We start from the raw sequence: 15,991 nt of genomic DNA, 5'->3' as shown, positions 1-15,991 counted from the left end.
TTTTTTGTCGCTTTGTCTGGAAGGAGGAGGCTGCAGCAAGGAGGGGAAAGGGGGCAGCTAGAACCAGCCAGAGTTTTGACACTTGGTGGTGTTCTTTCTGTGAGCCCTGGGGCAGGTGAGCAGCCAGGTGGGACCTGGGGTCAGCCCCGCCTTAGGCGGCCTGTCCTGGTTCCAGTCACAGTCATATCTGTGGGGCCAGGCTCCGAACAAGGCAACAGGCTGTTCTCTACAGCACACGTCCTGACCTGTAGGCGACAGCTTTCAGAATCCTAGCTTGTCAGAGTTGAAAAGGGTTTATAGATCCCCCAGCTTGGTTTTCTAAAACGGCTGGTGACCACATCTCCCCAAACCTAGTTAAGCCAGAGGGGATGTTCTCAAAGCTCCCCAGGTGACTCTAATGCACAGACTGGGCCTAGAACCAGTCCCCTGACAGATGAGCAAACTGAGGCCCAGGCGCAGGGGGGCCAGCACCAGAGCTCACAGCAAGAATTGGGCTCCTTTGGGAGCTCCAATGACCTTTGCAAAACTGTCCGCTCGGGCAGGCCTCTAGCTGCCAATGACTTCCCTGTCTCTGGGGGAAGTTCAGGAGCTACAAACAGGTCGAAGAGAGCCTTGTGGTTTCAGAGTAGAAGCCGCCTGCCTCTGGGCTCAGCATGTCTGGCCAGATGAACCAGAGCAGAGTCTATATAGCACCTCTCTGTGGCCGACCTGTGTCCTGCATCTCCAAGCTGGAGACCTCCCCAGCCCTCTGAGGTGTCCACCTTCCCCTGCTTTGAAAGAGGAGGGGCCTCTGGGCCCTGGCCCCTACTTAAGGGGTGGTACTGACAGCTCCTACCTACTTTGCCAAAAGAACGAAGGTGAGCAAGACGTGTCTGCTGCCTCTCTCCTTGCCCCAGGAACTCGTAGGGGCTTGTGGAGTCAGCTAGCAAGGCCGGTTTTTCCTGGCCCCATCTGAAGGCCTGGAATCCCCAGCCTGGGTTACTTGAAGTCCACACCAGGCTGGGGTTGGGTGGTAGCACGTTAATTGCCTCTGTTATGGCAACACAGCAGTCTCCAAGCCACAGGGCTGCATGAGGCCACCTGCCCCCTCCCCTGGTGCCAGGAGAGCTGTGTTTTTAACCTGCAGGGATCCACATTTTGGGTGACATTTCAGTGCGATCACTGCGCTGAAGACCACCCTTCTAGCTTGAATTTCTCCCCTCTTGCGGAAAGCATGTGGGTCGCTGGCTTCACTTCCCCTCTCTGGTCTTTCTCCCCAGCTGAGGCCACAGGCGGGAGATGACGTTTCAGTGTTGTTGTCGGTGAAAATTTATCGAGTGCCTCCTATGAGCCCAGTCTGCACTGGCTGCTGGGAGGTGTACAGATAACACAGGAGTGTGTCCAGGGTGGCCCTTTGCACACCTGCCAGAACTGTCCTGGGGCACTTTAATCTCCAGTCTGCAGCTTCTGCCCCCACCAGCCTTTTCGCTTGCGCCTGCCGGGTGAAACCACAGGCCTTCAGACTCGTGGTCCTGGCCATGTCTTTGCTCAAGCTGCTTCTCTATCTGGAATTTTCCAGTCAGCTCCAAATCCCAGGGGTCCCTGTCCCCGCCCTCCCTTCCTGGTGCTCTGAGCAGGTTCCCAAGTTCAAGTTGGGGGGGCGGGGAGCTACTGAAAGGAAAGTGAGAGGGCGGTAAAGGGAGGGCAGAGGGTTTGCAAGCATCTGTGGAAAAGAGGAGAGCTGGCTGAACCTGAGGCTTTGTGGGGCTCCAGTGGGGTTTGGGGGTTTCTGACAGGTGACTTTTAACTGAGAAAGGAGTGTTTATTCTTGGCTGCACTTCAAAATCACCTGGGGAACCCCAGGCCAGGCTGGACTTGTGACCAATTAGGCTTGAATTTTTAGGGGGTGGGGCACAGATGTCTGTATTTATAAGCCCCCGCCCCAGGTGACTGCAGTCAGAAGCTGAGCTAGAAGGGCCTTCTGCTCTGGGGAGGCGTAAGTGGTTTCTCACCTGGGAAGCCAGAATCTGCCCTTTTTACCCCAGAATTGATTGGGGCAATCCAGTGAGCTAGAGCAAACATCCCCTTGCGACCAGGCACCCTCGCTTAGGTAGGGGAGGCGGTGGAAAAACACAGTGGGCATGGAGACTTCTGATTACCCATAACCCATTGCCAGGTCACTGGATGGCTCTGGCCTTTGTATGAACCGGGGGTAAAAGCCTGACGGTAATGCTCCTTACCTGGCCCAGGTGAGCCGAAGCCTTTCTTAAAGGGCCTTCAAGTGCAGAGTTATATTTGGATGGGTGGCTTCTGTGTCTGTCTGGCGTGCTGGCCAGGCCTTCTCATTCTGGAACCGGTTCCTCCAGCTGGAGAACTTGACATGTGCATGAGGAATTGCACGTTGTAGTGGCCTTGAGGCTGCCAGAGCTGGGTGGGGGCATCCCGCAGGGACAAATGATGACATAGACCCTCCTGCCGGAACAATCCTCCCAGCTGTGTCCCATCTGTACGATGGGGATAGAGGCCTTCTCTGCATTCATGGGTTCGGGTCTGCCAATGTGGAAGGGTGACAGTTCATCCTTGTCCTCCGTGACTCTACTATCCTGGGACTTTAACCCAGAGTCTACCTGTGCCCCTGACCCTGCACCTTGCAGTGTTGGAGGTGGGGAGGGGCTGCTGCCACTTTTCCCACCAAGACCCAAAGGCTCAAGGTGCCAAATAAGCCCCTGCTGGGGCCTCCCCTGCTGCCAGGGTCTCAAAACCATACATGTGCATACACGCTTGCATGTGCCCGTGCACACATACATTTTCCAGCCACCTTGGTGGTTGCACCCTGGGTCTGGGAGGAGGGAGGCACCTTTTCACATGAGTGCCCCTCCCCCAGCTCTGCCCTTCCTGTGCTCAGACCGTAGGTCTGTGGCCACCGGCAACAATAAAAGAAATTGATCCATGAGCGTTGGTCAGGGCAGTATTGATGTGGGACAGGTTAAGCCATCCCGAAGGGAAATCTGTGTGTCAAGCCAAAGAGGAGAGGCCTGCCGGCAGGGGCATACACCTCCTTTGTACTAACTCCAGTCTTCACTCCTGCGGTCCTGGGCACCCTGACATGCCACTCAGCCCTTTGGTAACAAGAGGGACAAATGCCTTGGTGTGATGCAGTCCCAGGGTGTGGCTGTATAGGCCAGGGCAGGTCTTGATCTGGGTTAATGAGTTGTCCTCGGGATATAGTGACCGGGTGGGCATGTCCCTCTCTGTCCCTAGAGGTGCCGGACTGTTGTGTGTACTCCGGAGGTGGTGGCCTCACTCCCTGTTTCATCCGCCCTTGAGATGGGTCTGACTTTCAAGGTCAGGATCATCCCCATAACCACTAGCTAGGAGAAATGGGGGTCCCATGGGGCTCCTCTCCTGCCTGAAGTCAGACAGCTGGTAGCAGTAGAGAGAGAACGGAAAACCAAGGGATGAGTGGATTCATCCTACTGAATTCCCCCTGTTCTTTGAGTGCAGTTTTGTAACTTTTTTGCCTGTGATGTGTGGCTTTTCACTACTCACTTTACTATGTGAGGACTCACTAGACATGGCCGCTGCTATGCTCACAAAGTTGAATACGGGTAAAACTGACTAGTGTCCCAAACTGGTCAGATGGGAACACTGGAGGGACTTCTGCCCAGAGGATGAGGGGCTCTGATCATCCCCTGCCACCTGACCAGGGTATGGGGACAGAACCGAGGCTCCACATTGGCCCCACTCTGCCCTCGGCCTCCGGTTCTTAAAGAATTTCTCCTGGACCCTGCATGCGCCCTCATGGGGAGCCAAGGTGTGGGCTGAGGTTGTGTTTTGGAGACTGACCCTCAGGCCTCTTTTTTTTTTAAACATATAAGTGAAAACAGCCTGTTGCAAAAAGTTAGGCCTAAATAGATGTCTTACAGAACTTTATAAGACTAAGAAGGGCTCCTTAGTGGGGATGCCAGACCCTGAGCCTGTGACAGACACAGGGAGTACATTTTAACTAACTAGCTGGTTCCCAAGTTGGATCTGGTAGAACTGTGTTCCTCTCCCCGGCTGTCCTGTGTCTGGTGGGGTGTCAGTGGGGTGCCAGGGTTTCTGCAGCCAGGGCCCTCCGTGGGCTTCGGGGTTTCGTTTCACAGCTACCAACAGTGTCTGTGCCATTGGTGGCAACGCCCCTCACAAGCCCGCGTGGGCAGGTTCACACGGGTTCGGAGAAGAGAAGCAGGTGGGAGGCTTGAGGAAGCTGCTGGGTGCTCCAGGAGCAGTTGTGGGGATGCATTGCCTACCCACCCACAGCCAGTCCCCCAGACCTTTATTGACCTGCCCCATGCTGGCTAATTGGGGCCTCCAAGGACTCCAAGAGGGGAAGAAAACCCTGCATTCAGTAAGTACTGTGCTTGAGGCCTTTTTTGCATCCACAGCAGGTCTTGGGGTGGACTGGGTAGCTCTGAGGTATGATCCGAGAGAATTGGTTACACCTCCTGGAGCGGCACCTGTGAGACCGCTTTCAGATCTGAATGAACATCCTGCCAGTGTTACTGGAACCTTACAAGTTCCCAGTTGGAGCTAAAGGGGGGTGTTTGTTTATTTTTGAGCAGAGTCCAGAATTATTTAGACCTTGGCAACTGGTGACAGACTGTTGTGGCCAGAAAAAGGTGACTGACCAGCCTGCTGGGCCTGTGGCACAGTTGGGAGTAAGGAGCTCACAACTCATCGTTTGTGTCTGTTATGCAAGCTTTGCCCGGGTGGCTCTGTTCCGCAGCCCGTTTTGGCTAGAGGGTAGTTGGTTTTTCTTTAGTGGGACATTTACTGATGTGGGCACAGTACCCAGGGCTTTGAAGACGGTAGATGAGCCCAGGTGAAGAAACATCATGAAAACTTAGAGTTTTCTGAATCTTACCTTTGATACCCAGTATCCACTCAGTCCGGGCAGAACATGTTAGGAGAGGGTGTTACTACTCGGGGTTTGATATGTAAAGAATTCATGTTATAGGCGTCTGTAACCTGGGTTCATGGATGCCTCACATATCCATGGGGTTTACAGGTGGGCTTCTGTGAACTTAGTAAAACTATATACAGAATTAATTCAGTAGGAGTATTTTTCTGGTGAGAGGTCTGGTCTGCAAACCATCTTGAGAATGGACCTTTTGGCAAAAGCAAAAACCATTTTATAATTTGAGGCCGGTCCTTGCTTGAATGAACTGGCTTCAAAATATATATATAATTCTTTACTGATTTCAGATAGGAAGGGAGGAGAGAGAGAGAGAAACATCAATGATGAGAGTCATTGATTTGCTGCCTCCTGCAGGACCCCCACTGGGGATCGAGCTCACAACCCGGGCATGTGCCATGCATGACCAGGAATTGAACCGTGACCTCCTGGTTCATAGGTCGGTGCTCAACCACTGAGCCATGCTGGCCGGGCTGAGGAACTGGCTTTGATTCAGGCGACACCCACCTGTGCTTGGCACGTGCCAGGATCACGGCCTCCCGCCTGATGGCCCTCACCCCCAAGGCTGAGGGTGGAGGTGATGACCTCTTCCTCCTGAATCTGGATTGAATTCAGATGTTGACATGTGAGCTGAGGGTCCCGGCTGCTGTATTGTATTAAGTTCCTCCAGATGCTGCTCATTGCCTGAGCCCACAAAGGGTTTCGGAGCTGGCGAGGCCGCCTGGCATTGAGCAAGCAGACCAGCAGAGGTGATAGGGAGTGGCGGGCACTCGGGCAAGCTGGAAACCTAGGGACAGACTAAGGGACAACTGCCACTCTCAAGGTCATGGTTTTGTGGCTTCTGATTTTTCAAGAGAAACTGGAAATCTTCATTTTAACTTGAAATTTTCTGTTTTAAAATGTTTTCCATTGATTTGCACTTAACATCACTTCAGGCCAAATAAAAAAAAGATTTGTGGGTAAAGGGAGGCCTGCTGAGCTTTCCCTGCCTTCTCCTGTCTGGTCTCCCCGCCCTGGAATACTAGAAACGAGGCTTGGCCATTCAGTGACCTGACAGGGCCCTGCCGAGAAGCCTCGTAGGGGTCAGGCCGCAAATGGATCTCTGGCTGGTTTTCTAACCAGTGATCCAGTCCCCGCCTCACTCCTGGGGGTGCCTGCGGTTGGGATTCTAAAGCTCCCAGCTGCCCGAACAGGGATGCAGGCGGCACCCTTTTCCACATTGAGTCTCGTCACCGGTGAGGATGTGGCTGGTGTGCATGCTGGTCCCTCTTCTGCCGCTGAGCACCTTAGGGCTGGGAGCCAGGTGGAGGATGCCCCGGCCGCACAGCCACAGACAGCGTCTGTCAGCCTGCACTCAGCATCGGAGGCACAATGCTCTTCTGATAGGTACACTGCACTGCTCTCCGCTAGAGTGGCTTCTTTCAGAGGGTCGGGCAGGAGCTGTTTGAACTCCGATTCCTGGGCCCAGCCTCCTCTGCAGGGAAAAAGCAAGAAGTGGGGGGCCTGGGACTGGCCAGTCAGGTTATAGTGAGGACTGGCCCTGACCCCCTGCCCGCCTGGCCTGCTTCCCCACCTGCTGGCCCTGGCCTGCCAGCAGCTCTGTGGAAACTGGGAGACATTCAGTGTCCACCTCCTGGCCAGGTTGGGTTCCTCTCCCTTGGGACCTCTTGTCCGCATTGGACACCTTTGACCCCCCCACCCCCACCCACTTCCTGCACTCCGCACCTCCGGAGTCACTGAAAGGGCTCCTTTGTGAGCGAGGCTCTGCTTGGAGGTGGCCTGGTTAGCTCAGGTGCCACAAGCTCACACCGGGTCGCTGCCAGGTTGTGTCCTAGGCCTTCTGTGGCTCCAGCCTGGATTCGAGGCAGGAATGTGGGGATCGGGGTAGGGGGAGGTCCCAAGGCCAGGTCTTCATCTTACTGCCTGGCTTTGTGTCATCTCTGATTCTCACTGGTGCCACCTGTAAAATGGGGGCAGTGCATAGGTGGGCGCTCTCACAGGACTGGGGTCTGCCCTTGGTGTGTGTGGGGGTGGGGGGTGGGGTTCTTTCCAGTGTCCTCTCATTTTTAAAAGGACAATTCCAGTTCAGCAGCAAGGAAAACTGGGTTCCCATCCTGGCTCCTCAGCCTCTTAGCATGCCACCTTAGACAAGGGTGTGGCCCTCTCTCTCCCAGCCTTGGTTTACCCCTCTGTAGAGTGGGGGTAAGAGGCAGGATACACTCATGGTAGGGGGCTCCTTGGCCCTGGGACCGCTGAACCCAGCACGTTGGATGCAGGGGTGATGGGCGGGTGGGAATCGGGCCCACTGGGATCAGTTCTTGGCTCTCTGGGTTCAGCAGTGTGACTCTGGGTAGCTTGCCTGACCTCCTGTCTGCTGGGGTCTGTTCACGGCCTTATTATGGAGGGTAGCTGATGCTCGGGGCAAAGTGTTCTAGAATGAGCAACTGTTGTCAGGGAATGGCTCCCAGGGGTTCAGGATGCTGGGCTGCAACAATGACCTGGTCTCTCAGCCTTTTCTTATCTTTATTGTTCTCTTCCTCGAGGCTGCAGGCCCTTCCAGTCCCCAGTGGCTGCCGGTTTCTACCTCTTCCCACCCCTCCCAGGATGGCCCTGCCATCCCCGCGCTGCTCTGAGCCCTTCATCTGTCCTGCCCAGGCTTCTCCAGACGCAACAGCTTAGAATAATCTGTCAAATGTCGCTGCCATCTGTTGCCTGACTTCCGTCCTTCGCCTCCACCGGAACCTCTGGGACTCCCAGTCATCTGTGGCCTTGAACCTCAACCCCTAGGCTGTCCTCGGAGGCCTCTGTCAGCAGGCTGCCCTGGGCGCCAACCCTGTGCCCATCACTGTCCTTGCCGCCCACTTTGTGGCTCCTACCCAGGACACCTCCCACCGTGAAGCAGCCTGGGGCCTGAGCCCTGTGGATCTGCCCCTCCCTCCCCTGCCTGCCCCTCTCCTTCTCCCTCCTCCCACGGGTACACTTGCATTGAGTGACACCCTAGGGATCTCTCCTGAAAGCTCAAATGTTGCAGCTGTGGGGGCATCCTGGGGCCTGGGCCAAACCCACTCACGGTTCCCTGGTGACCCCAGAATTAGCTTTGCCAACAGCTCACCCTGTGGCGCCCGCTCTGTGGGGGTGGCCTTGCTCCTGGGGGTGGGCTCTCATTGATTAGGGTCTGGCAGACACTGTCTGCTCACAAGCTCCTGCCTTCAGCATCTGTAGTGACTTAATAAATGCTGCTGAGTGACAGGTCTGCGCCACAGGGAGGATGGCAACCTTGTTGTAAAATGAACGGCCTTGTTATTCATTTCACTCCTGGGCCAGGGTCCCATGTAGACACACAGACTGGCCTCCCTCCCTTTTCTCTCTCCACCTCCCTCCTTTCTCCCCCCTCCCTCTTCCCCTCATCTTCTCCCCCCCCTCCCCCTCTGCCCTCCCCCTCCCTCCTTTCCTCTTCCTCCTTCCCCTCTTACGTTCTCTGGGTCCTTCTCTCTGGTTCCAGGTCAGGATCCAGGCCATCTGCTGGGCCTTCCCCTGCCCCAGCAGTCGCTGAGGGCCTTGGCTCAGCCTGCCAGCGACTCAGGGCATTAGCCTTGGGGAGTAATTCCAGGTCAGGGACTCAGGGAAAGAAAAAGGCCCCGATCCCCTTAGACACCTACAGCCTGAGGGGGTGTCCTCAGTAGAAAAAGAACATGACCACCCCTCAGCAGACCACCCCTGTGCATCCGGGAGCAAGAGGGCCTTCCCCCTCTCCCAGCCTCCTCCCCCACCCCCAAGAAAAATTGTTTCGTGCGAGTGAGCGCAGAGCACCCGCAGGCAAATATAATAATGAATTTATTATGAAGCCACTCATGCTCCTGAGATCACGTGGCACCGCACAGCCTCCTGCCTGGGTCTGTACAGGGTGCCCCGGCCTTGCTAAGGCTGCAGAGCATCCCCCTATAGGTGGGGGCACAGGGGCCCCAAGCCAGGGGGGGACGCCCTCTATTTGTTCACAAACATTTCTTTCTGCGGTAATGAAAAATTACCAAGAGGGGTGATTAGAGAATGCAAGTCCAGATTGCGCACCGGCCCGAAAGTGAAGCCCCCGCTGGGCCCAGCCTCGCGGGGTGTAATTACCCCAGGGGGAGCCGTCAGGGGCAGGGGCGGATTGGTGCTTGAACCGGGAGCCAGCAGAAAATTCATCTCAGCTATTAGCTTGTAATTACAGAGCATGGAGGGAGCAGGCCTGAGGTCTGGAGCCGGGAAGAGCAGGGATGAAAGGAAGTGGTAATTATGGGGTCCACGGGAGGCCGGGAGGGAGGGAGAGAGGGAGGCTGAGTGCTGATTAATAAGGCTCCTCCACTGTGGGGCGGCGGAGGGAGCAGGAGCCGGGACCACGTTCAATGGTGGAGGGGTGGGGCCGCCTCCGCGTTTTAAACCCGGCTGTCGGGAGCCTTGGACAGCGTGCCCCCCGCGGGGTCTGTTCTGTAGAACGCAGAGCAAGGTGGGTTCCAGGAAAACGCCCCGGGTGTTCCAGCAGGCCCGCCCCTCACACTTGGATCTTCCTTTCTTTTTTACCCTTTTTTTAAAAAAAGCTTTGTGCCGCTTCTGGTCATGTTAAAAACGCAGGCAGAGGAGAGAAACAAGTATTGATTAAAGACACCACAGTTTGTTAGAGGGAGCAGCGGCCAACGCCTCCCCCAGGTTCCAAGACCGGGCGGGCCGTCCTGCCTCTCCAGACCCTCACCCTCCCTGGAGTGGCGGCCTGGTCACCTGTGGGTGCTGCCAGCCCGGGGGCTTTCCCTCTGCCTGCCCTCAGCCTCTGGCGAAAGCACCTGGGCTCTGGGCTCTGTTGGGCCGGCCCTAGAAAGGTCCGGGGGGGCGGGGGGGGGCGGGCAGAAAGCTGGGGCTCAGAACGGTTGGAGGGGTTCTGGCGGCTTGAAGGGGCCCAGGAGCTGTTGGATTTTGCCTCTGGGGGTCTGGCTGTGCTGGCTCTTTTCTCCTGTGAAGAGGGGACAGCTGAGGGGGGCAGGAGGCCCCGTCTAGAGACACCAGCCTGTGATGCAAATGAGAAGGCCCGGGAGGCCACGGAAACCAGCTCATTCTCCTGCGGAGTCAAATGTGTCGGGAGAGCTTGTACAAGGCAGAGAGGAGCCGGCCCTGCCTCCACGGGCGCCCCCAGCCCCCAGCCCTCATCCATCATTGGCCTTCACGCAGCAGAGCTCATTCCCAGCTGTTAGGATAATGAATTTACATGAGCTGATAATGTAGACAAGAATTCAGTCAATGGCCAGAAGCGGCAGAAGTTAATAAATACCTCTCTAATGAGGGCAGGGGGAGTAGGCGCCCCAGGGCTTCCTAAGGGTGCAGGGGCCGCCCCCAGGCTCCCCTCCACCCACCCCTGGGCCTCCACAGTCACAGTGCCTGGCCTCAGCCAGACAACAGCTGTGTGTGGGAGGCCCAGGTCCACCTTTCTGGGCAAGACCTGGGGGGCAAGAGCAGCAAGCAGCCCTGAGTGACCCCCGGCCTGTACTAAGGAAGGAGTGGGAGGTTCTCAGAGCCCTGTCAGTCCACAGCAGGTCCAGGGTGACCCAGGGTCTGTGGGCCCCCCCAGTTTGGCCTGGTCTTTCTGTCCTAGGTGTGAGGGAGCTGCCATCCGGCGTGGTGTCCCCCGGACCCCCTGCTGAGGCACGCATGCTGAGGAGGAATGCTAATTTTAGATGCCTAATGAAGCTGCTCATTTGGAATTCTATTTTAAGTGACCTGACATCAGCAGAGCAGCTTTCCTGGCTCATAGCTCTTGGAGCCCATGGCTGACACCATGGCAGGAACGCTGGCTGTGGGGGACCCCCCAGAAACCCAAGGGGGCTATACATGGGGACACAGGCCACTGGCCGGGTTTGGGGAGCAGGTGCCAGGCTTTGTCTGAAGATGGGGAGGGCGGGTTCAGTGTGGGGAGGAGGGGTGTCACTGTCCGGATGCCAGCGGGAACTTGATGATGACATTCAGGTGGTGGCTGACCCAGGAGAGGAAGGAGAGGCAGACCTGGCCGTCGAGGGGGGCTGTAGGTGAGGGTTTGGGCTCCAGTTCCAGCAGGGACACCCCAGTTCCCTTGGCTTCTGCACCTGGCTGGCTGGCGGCCCTAGTCGGGGACACCCCCATGCTCCTGTTGGCTGTGCCAACTTCATGCAGGCAGGTCTCCATCTCTTTGAGGGCCCCCGTGTTTTGAAAACCTGGTTCACTGCAGAAATACTAGAACAGAGAGTTTAAAAAGGATAAAAAAGAGATTTGCTCCTCTTGCTGCCAACTGAAGATACCCACCACTGGCCATAAGGGACATGTGACATTTTGGGGTCTGGCCTGGGATTTGCCCTGTGGCACCACCTGCCCATCCAGCACCTCTGTGCCATCCTGCCCAGCACTGGCAGCTGGCAGTCACAGCATGTTCACCCGAGTTGCCAGCTGGCCAGCCTGTCACACGGCTACTGGGCAGTGACCTCACATCTGCTCCCCCGGCCTCTGGGACTGGTCATTGGGAGGTGCAACAGTTACACTGCCCATCCTTGCTTCCCAGCTCCTCCTCCCTGTCTGTCGTGGCAGTGTACATGCGGTGTGGGCTCCCGGGCAGGGCAGAGCGGCCCCTCTCTCAGCCCCAGAATGGGTCTGGATCTGGGCCCTGACCTTGTAAGCGGGATGTAGGTGCTGTGTTTGAGTAACCGGTCTGCTGCTGATCATGTTAGCCCTTCGATCCAAGCCTGCCCTTCCCCGTCTGTAGAACGGGCACAAAGACTCTTTGTCTTAGGGTATTTGGGATTTAAAGAGGTGGCCACATCTCTAAAGAGTGGGGGGGGGGGCGGTGATTGATGGCATCAGAGAGGACTCTGTGGATAAAGGCGCATAGTAATTCTTTGCAGATGGTTGAACCTCTTTTTCCATTACAGCTGATATTCAATATTATCTTATTTTAGCTTCAGATATACAGCATAATGGTTAGATGATCAGATGGTTGAACTTCTTGGGGTTCAAGAAAGAAGGGAGATAGGGACAGATTGAGAGGGTGGGCCTTGATGAGACAAGTAGGCAGTGACACTCACGGGTGCTGCATAACAAACTATCCCAAACCTAAAAACAGCCAGGGGCCTGGGAGCAGCTCAGCTGGCGGTTCTGGCTCAGTCTGCAGCGAGGCTGTCATCGAGCTGTTGCCTGGGCTTTTGTGGCTCCGGAGGCTTGATGGGGGCTGGAGGAGCAGCTGCCGGGATGGCACCTCACACAGCTATAGACGGGAGGGCGTGGCTCCCTGAAACACAGATTCTCAGCAGGCTGCTTGAGCATCCTCACAGCATGGCCGCTGACCACCCTCAGCTCAAGTGATCGGAGGGAACCGAAACCTCAGAAAGCAAAACTATCAGGCGAGCTACTGTGGTGAAAGGTATTTTAGCTCAGGGTGCGTGTTTACACCTTGGTCAGACTTCACGGTTAGGTCTCAGACTGGGCAGGTGGTGCCATGAGTGGTTAGAATGCTGTGTCTGAGCCCAAGAAACGGGGTTCAAGTCCTAGATGTGCCACTTAACGGTGTGACCTTGAGCCGTCTGTATGGCCTTCACCAGCGTTCAAACAGCTCCTGGCTTTACTTTCCCCACTTGCACGCTGCTGGCCTCTGGGCGATGCCTGAGTCCGTGAGGCGTGGGCACAGGGAGGGATGGTAAGTGGTGGCTCTGTGGCTGCGGCCTCTCCCGGGCTATCCTGAGAGGTGCCCCGAGGATCTGTGTGGCCTCTGAGGGTTGCTGAGATGTCCCCTGGGTGAGGGAGCCCTAGGGTCCCTCCTCACACACCTCATCTGCCAAGCGCCCCTTGTAGTGCCCTTCCTCTGAGCTCCTTGTCAGGACCTGGTGAACTTGAGGCCCTGCCTGGGGCCCCAGACGGGCAGGCCTCCATCTTATGCCACTTAGCATCCGGAGACAACCCCCCAATTGGTGCATTGAGTGTGGGTGCTGAGCAGGACCCTGAGGACTTGTGGACTGCCCACATCAGCGCTTGTGTGTGGGGACACATCCTGGTGTCCCCTGTGGGCAGCAGGACAAGAGCTCTGGTCCCCGGTGTCCTGGGTGTCAGCCTTCAGCTGCCGCTGCTGCCCGCTCAGGGTTATGGCACTGGCTCTCTGCCCGAGGCCTGCATGCCAGGCTGGGCCTGTCTGTCCCCAAGGCCTGGGGAAGGCAGCAGCAGGAGGAGGGGTAGCGTTGGGGTACCCACCCTAAGCAGTGCACAGACTTCTGACACCTCACCTCTACCTCTCAAAGCCCCAGGTGGGGCAGTAGGCAGCCTCTGTCCTGGTTTGCTGAGCCTGACCTGTGTGGCCTTGGCTAGACCCCTCACCCGTCCGGACCGAGGAGCAGGGTTTTTGCCCCAGTTGGCTGATGGGCTGTATAATAACAAGTGATCCTTGGTATGTGCCTGCCCTGCTCTGAGCCCAGCACATAAATTAGCTCCTTGAATCCCTCCGGGACTAACCTCAATGAGGTGGACTTTCTCCTTATCTCCATTCTACAGACCAGGGGATTGAGGCTCAGAGAGGTGAAGTGACTTGCCTAAGGGCTGCGGGGCCAGGTTAAAGCCCCAGGCGCCTGGCCGCTGAGTCAGTGCTGAGCCCTTACCTCCAGGCCCCTGCTTTCTGCTGACTCGTGGCCTTGGCCGCACCTCCCATCCTCTGTCCCTGCTGGCCATGGGAGCGGGGAAAGGACACTAAAGGCAGCCTGGGGCCAGGCTTCCGGAGCACGTTGTCCATGTGCTCACTGGTCCTGAGTGGCTGGCTGGGCGCCAGGTTGGCTGAGAAAGGACTCTTGTCAGAACCTGTGCTTTCTGGCCATCAGGCTGCTAGGGGCAGGGACCCCGGTTCTTGGGTTTCTCTGCTGAGTTCTAGGTGACTGGACATGTGGCTCCCTCTCCCCACCCCTCCCCCGCCCTTCCAGAAAGAGGAGGACACCAGGGGTCAGCCGCGGGTCGGTGCCTGGGCTGCTCAGTGGGGCTGCTGCCGTGGGCACTGCTGCCCACGTGACCCGCCGGCAGCTGGGAAGCCAGCCTGCTGGCTGTGGGCACAGGGGCTCTTGAGGGGGTCCTTTGTTCCCGAAGTACAAGCCCTCACCCGAAAGAATGGTGTTCCCTCGAGCTTGCGCCTGCCTCAATATTGTCTTTTATGCGTCAGCTGCTTCCCCCGCCCCACTGCCACCACCATGCACCCGGCCCTCGCCGAGACATTTTTCCTGCCCAGCGGGGACTGATGGCACCAGCATGGCCTGGCTCTCTGGGGCTCAGGGCTAGGGCGTGGGTTCAGGGGAAGTGGGTGGGCTGGTCTTGGGGGCCTGCCCCTGTGGGGGACCCCTGTGCTCAGCTGGCCGCATGGGGAGGGGCATGGAAGCAGGTTCCAATCAGACCCGTTTAGACTTGACACAGAACCCTGCAGAGGTGAGGTGGGCTCTGGGTCGGGGGTTTTTCTCCCATGCTCCTGTCCTGTTGTGTTCTTGGATTCCTGTGGTTGTGCTTGCCCCACCCCCACGCCCATGATGCCAAGAACCCCCTCCCTAGACGACCCCGCGGCCTTCCCAGGCCTCTGTCTGGGGGTTGGAGGGTAATTTGCTCCTTCCTGCGCATGACCTGTTGCCCCTGCCAGCTCCGAGGCCTCGGCCTCGATTTATGCCCTGGAATTGCACCGCAGGGAGGGAGCAGGGACTGGGCCTGGGCAGGTGGCCCCAGAGGCAGGAAATGTTCACGGAGAACTTATTTATGGCATCCTCTCCCGCCCAAGACGGAGCTGGGCCTGATTGATGGGGCGTGCGGGGCAGGGGGAGGTTCCGCCTCCTCGCTGACACTTGAATGGGACTGGAAAGGCCGGGCCTGTGATTAGGTGGCCAAGTCCTCCCGCGTGGCGTTGGAGGTCACCCTGGTGGGCGGCAGCTCCTTGGCCAGTGTGGCCTGGCCCTGGCCCCCTGTGGGGAGGGGGTTTCCCCGCCGATGACGGTTAGATCTGCAGTTCTGCATCTTGAGCTTCTCCAGGCGGGGTCTGCGCCCGGTGAGGGAGCACGGCGGGGTTTGTTCGCTGTGCTCTGTCCCCCACTTCTCCCTCCACCGCTGACTCGGCCCATCCTCCACAGGCTGTTCTCGGGGGCACCTCCTCAGCTGGAGACCATTCAGGATCCCTGGGTGGCTTCGGGACTCAGGAGGGCATGGTGGCGACAAACAAGGCCTCCAGCCACCTGCCACCTCCGTGCACTGGCCCGCGCCCCCAAGATCTTTCCCTGCCCAGCAGGGGGCTGAGGGCACCAGCATGGCCTGGCTCTCCGGGATGTGTGTTCGGGGGAAGTGGGTGCACTGGTCTTGGGGGCCTGCCTCTATGGGGCCCCCATGCTCAGTCAGATACCGGGTCTGCACTGTCTGAGCCTCTGTTTCCATTTTTCTAAAACGGGGACGGTAGCAGTGCCAGCCTCACCAGTTGTGCCAGAGGCCTGTCAGAAAGGTTAACCGTGAGTTGCTAGCCTGCTTGTCCTCATTATCACTGTTAGTCTGGCTGGCCTCAGTCTCCCTCCCCCAGGCCTGGTCCGGGATGATTTCTGAGGCTGTCACATTCTCCCAGGCCTGCCCAGTGGCCCTGGCGAGGTTGTAGGATGGTGCAGGTCAAGCCATTGGGGTCCTGGGCGCATACCTTGTTCTTTCATTATGGATCCAGGCGGGTGGGGGTGTCCCTGGCCCCTCGGGCCACTGGCTGGACTCGCAGCCCATTCTCTCTGCAGCACTGGCTCTGTCTGCTCTGCCTGCCTATCCTCTGGGGCCACCCAGGCTGCTCCTGCTCCCTGCATGCCCCTGCTGGCCAGACCCCTGAGCCCCGGACCCCGCTCTGGTGCTGGCCTCCTGCTCTCTGGGTGACCTCTGGTTCTTCTCTTCCTGTTTCAGGCATGAGCCATGAGCCCAAGTCCCCTTCACTAGGAATGCTTTCCACCACGACCAGGACCACCGCCACCGTCAACCCCCTCACCCCCTCGCCGCTCAATGGCGCCCTGGTGCCCAGCGGCAGCCCCGCCACCA

At 57.7% G+C, this 15,991-nt stretch overlaps 1 protein-coding gene across 4 annotated transcripts in view; it reads left to right on the top strand.

Annotated features, from left to right (window-relative positions):
* The window catches only part of GSE1 (Gse1 coiled-coil protein), a 427,477-nt gene that overhangs the window by 374,453 nt on the left and 37,033 nt on the right, over positions 1-15,991 (top strand). The window lies entirely within an intron of this gene.

The sequence above is a fragment of the Myotis brandtii genome, unplaced genomic scaffold (assembly GCF_000412655.1).
Source record: "Myotis brandtii unplaced genomic scaffold, ASM41265v1 scaffold165, whole genome shotgun sequence".
NCBI classification, from domain to species: domain Eukaryota; kingdom Metazoa; phylum Chordata; class Mammalia; order Chiroptera; family Vespertilionidae; genus Myotis; species Myotis brandtii.
Note: the sequence above shows the minus strand (reverse complement) of the source record. Positions and strands in the feature narration are given on the sequence as shown.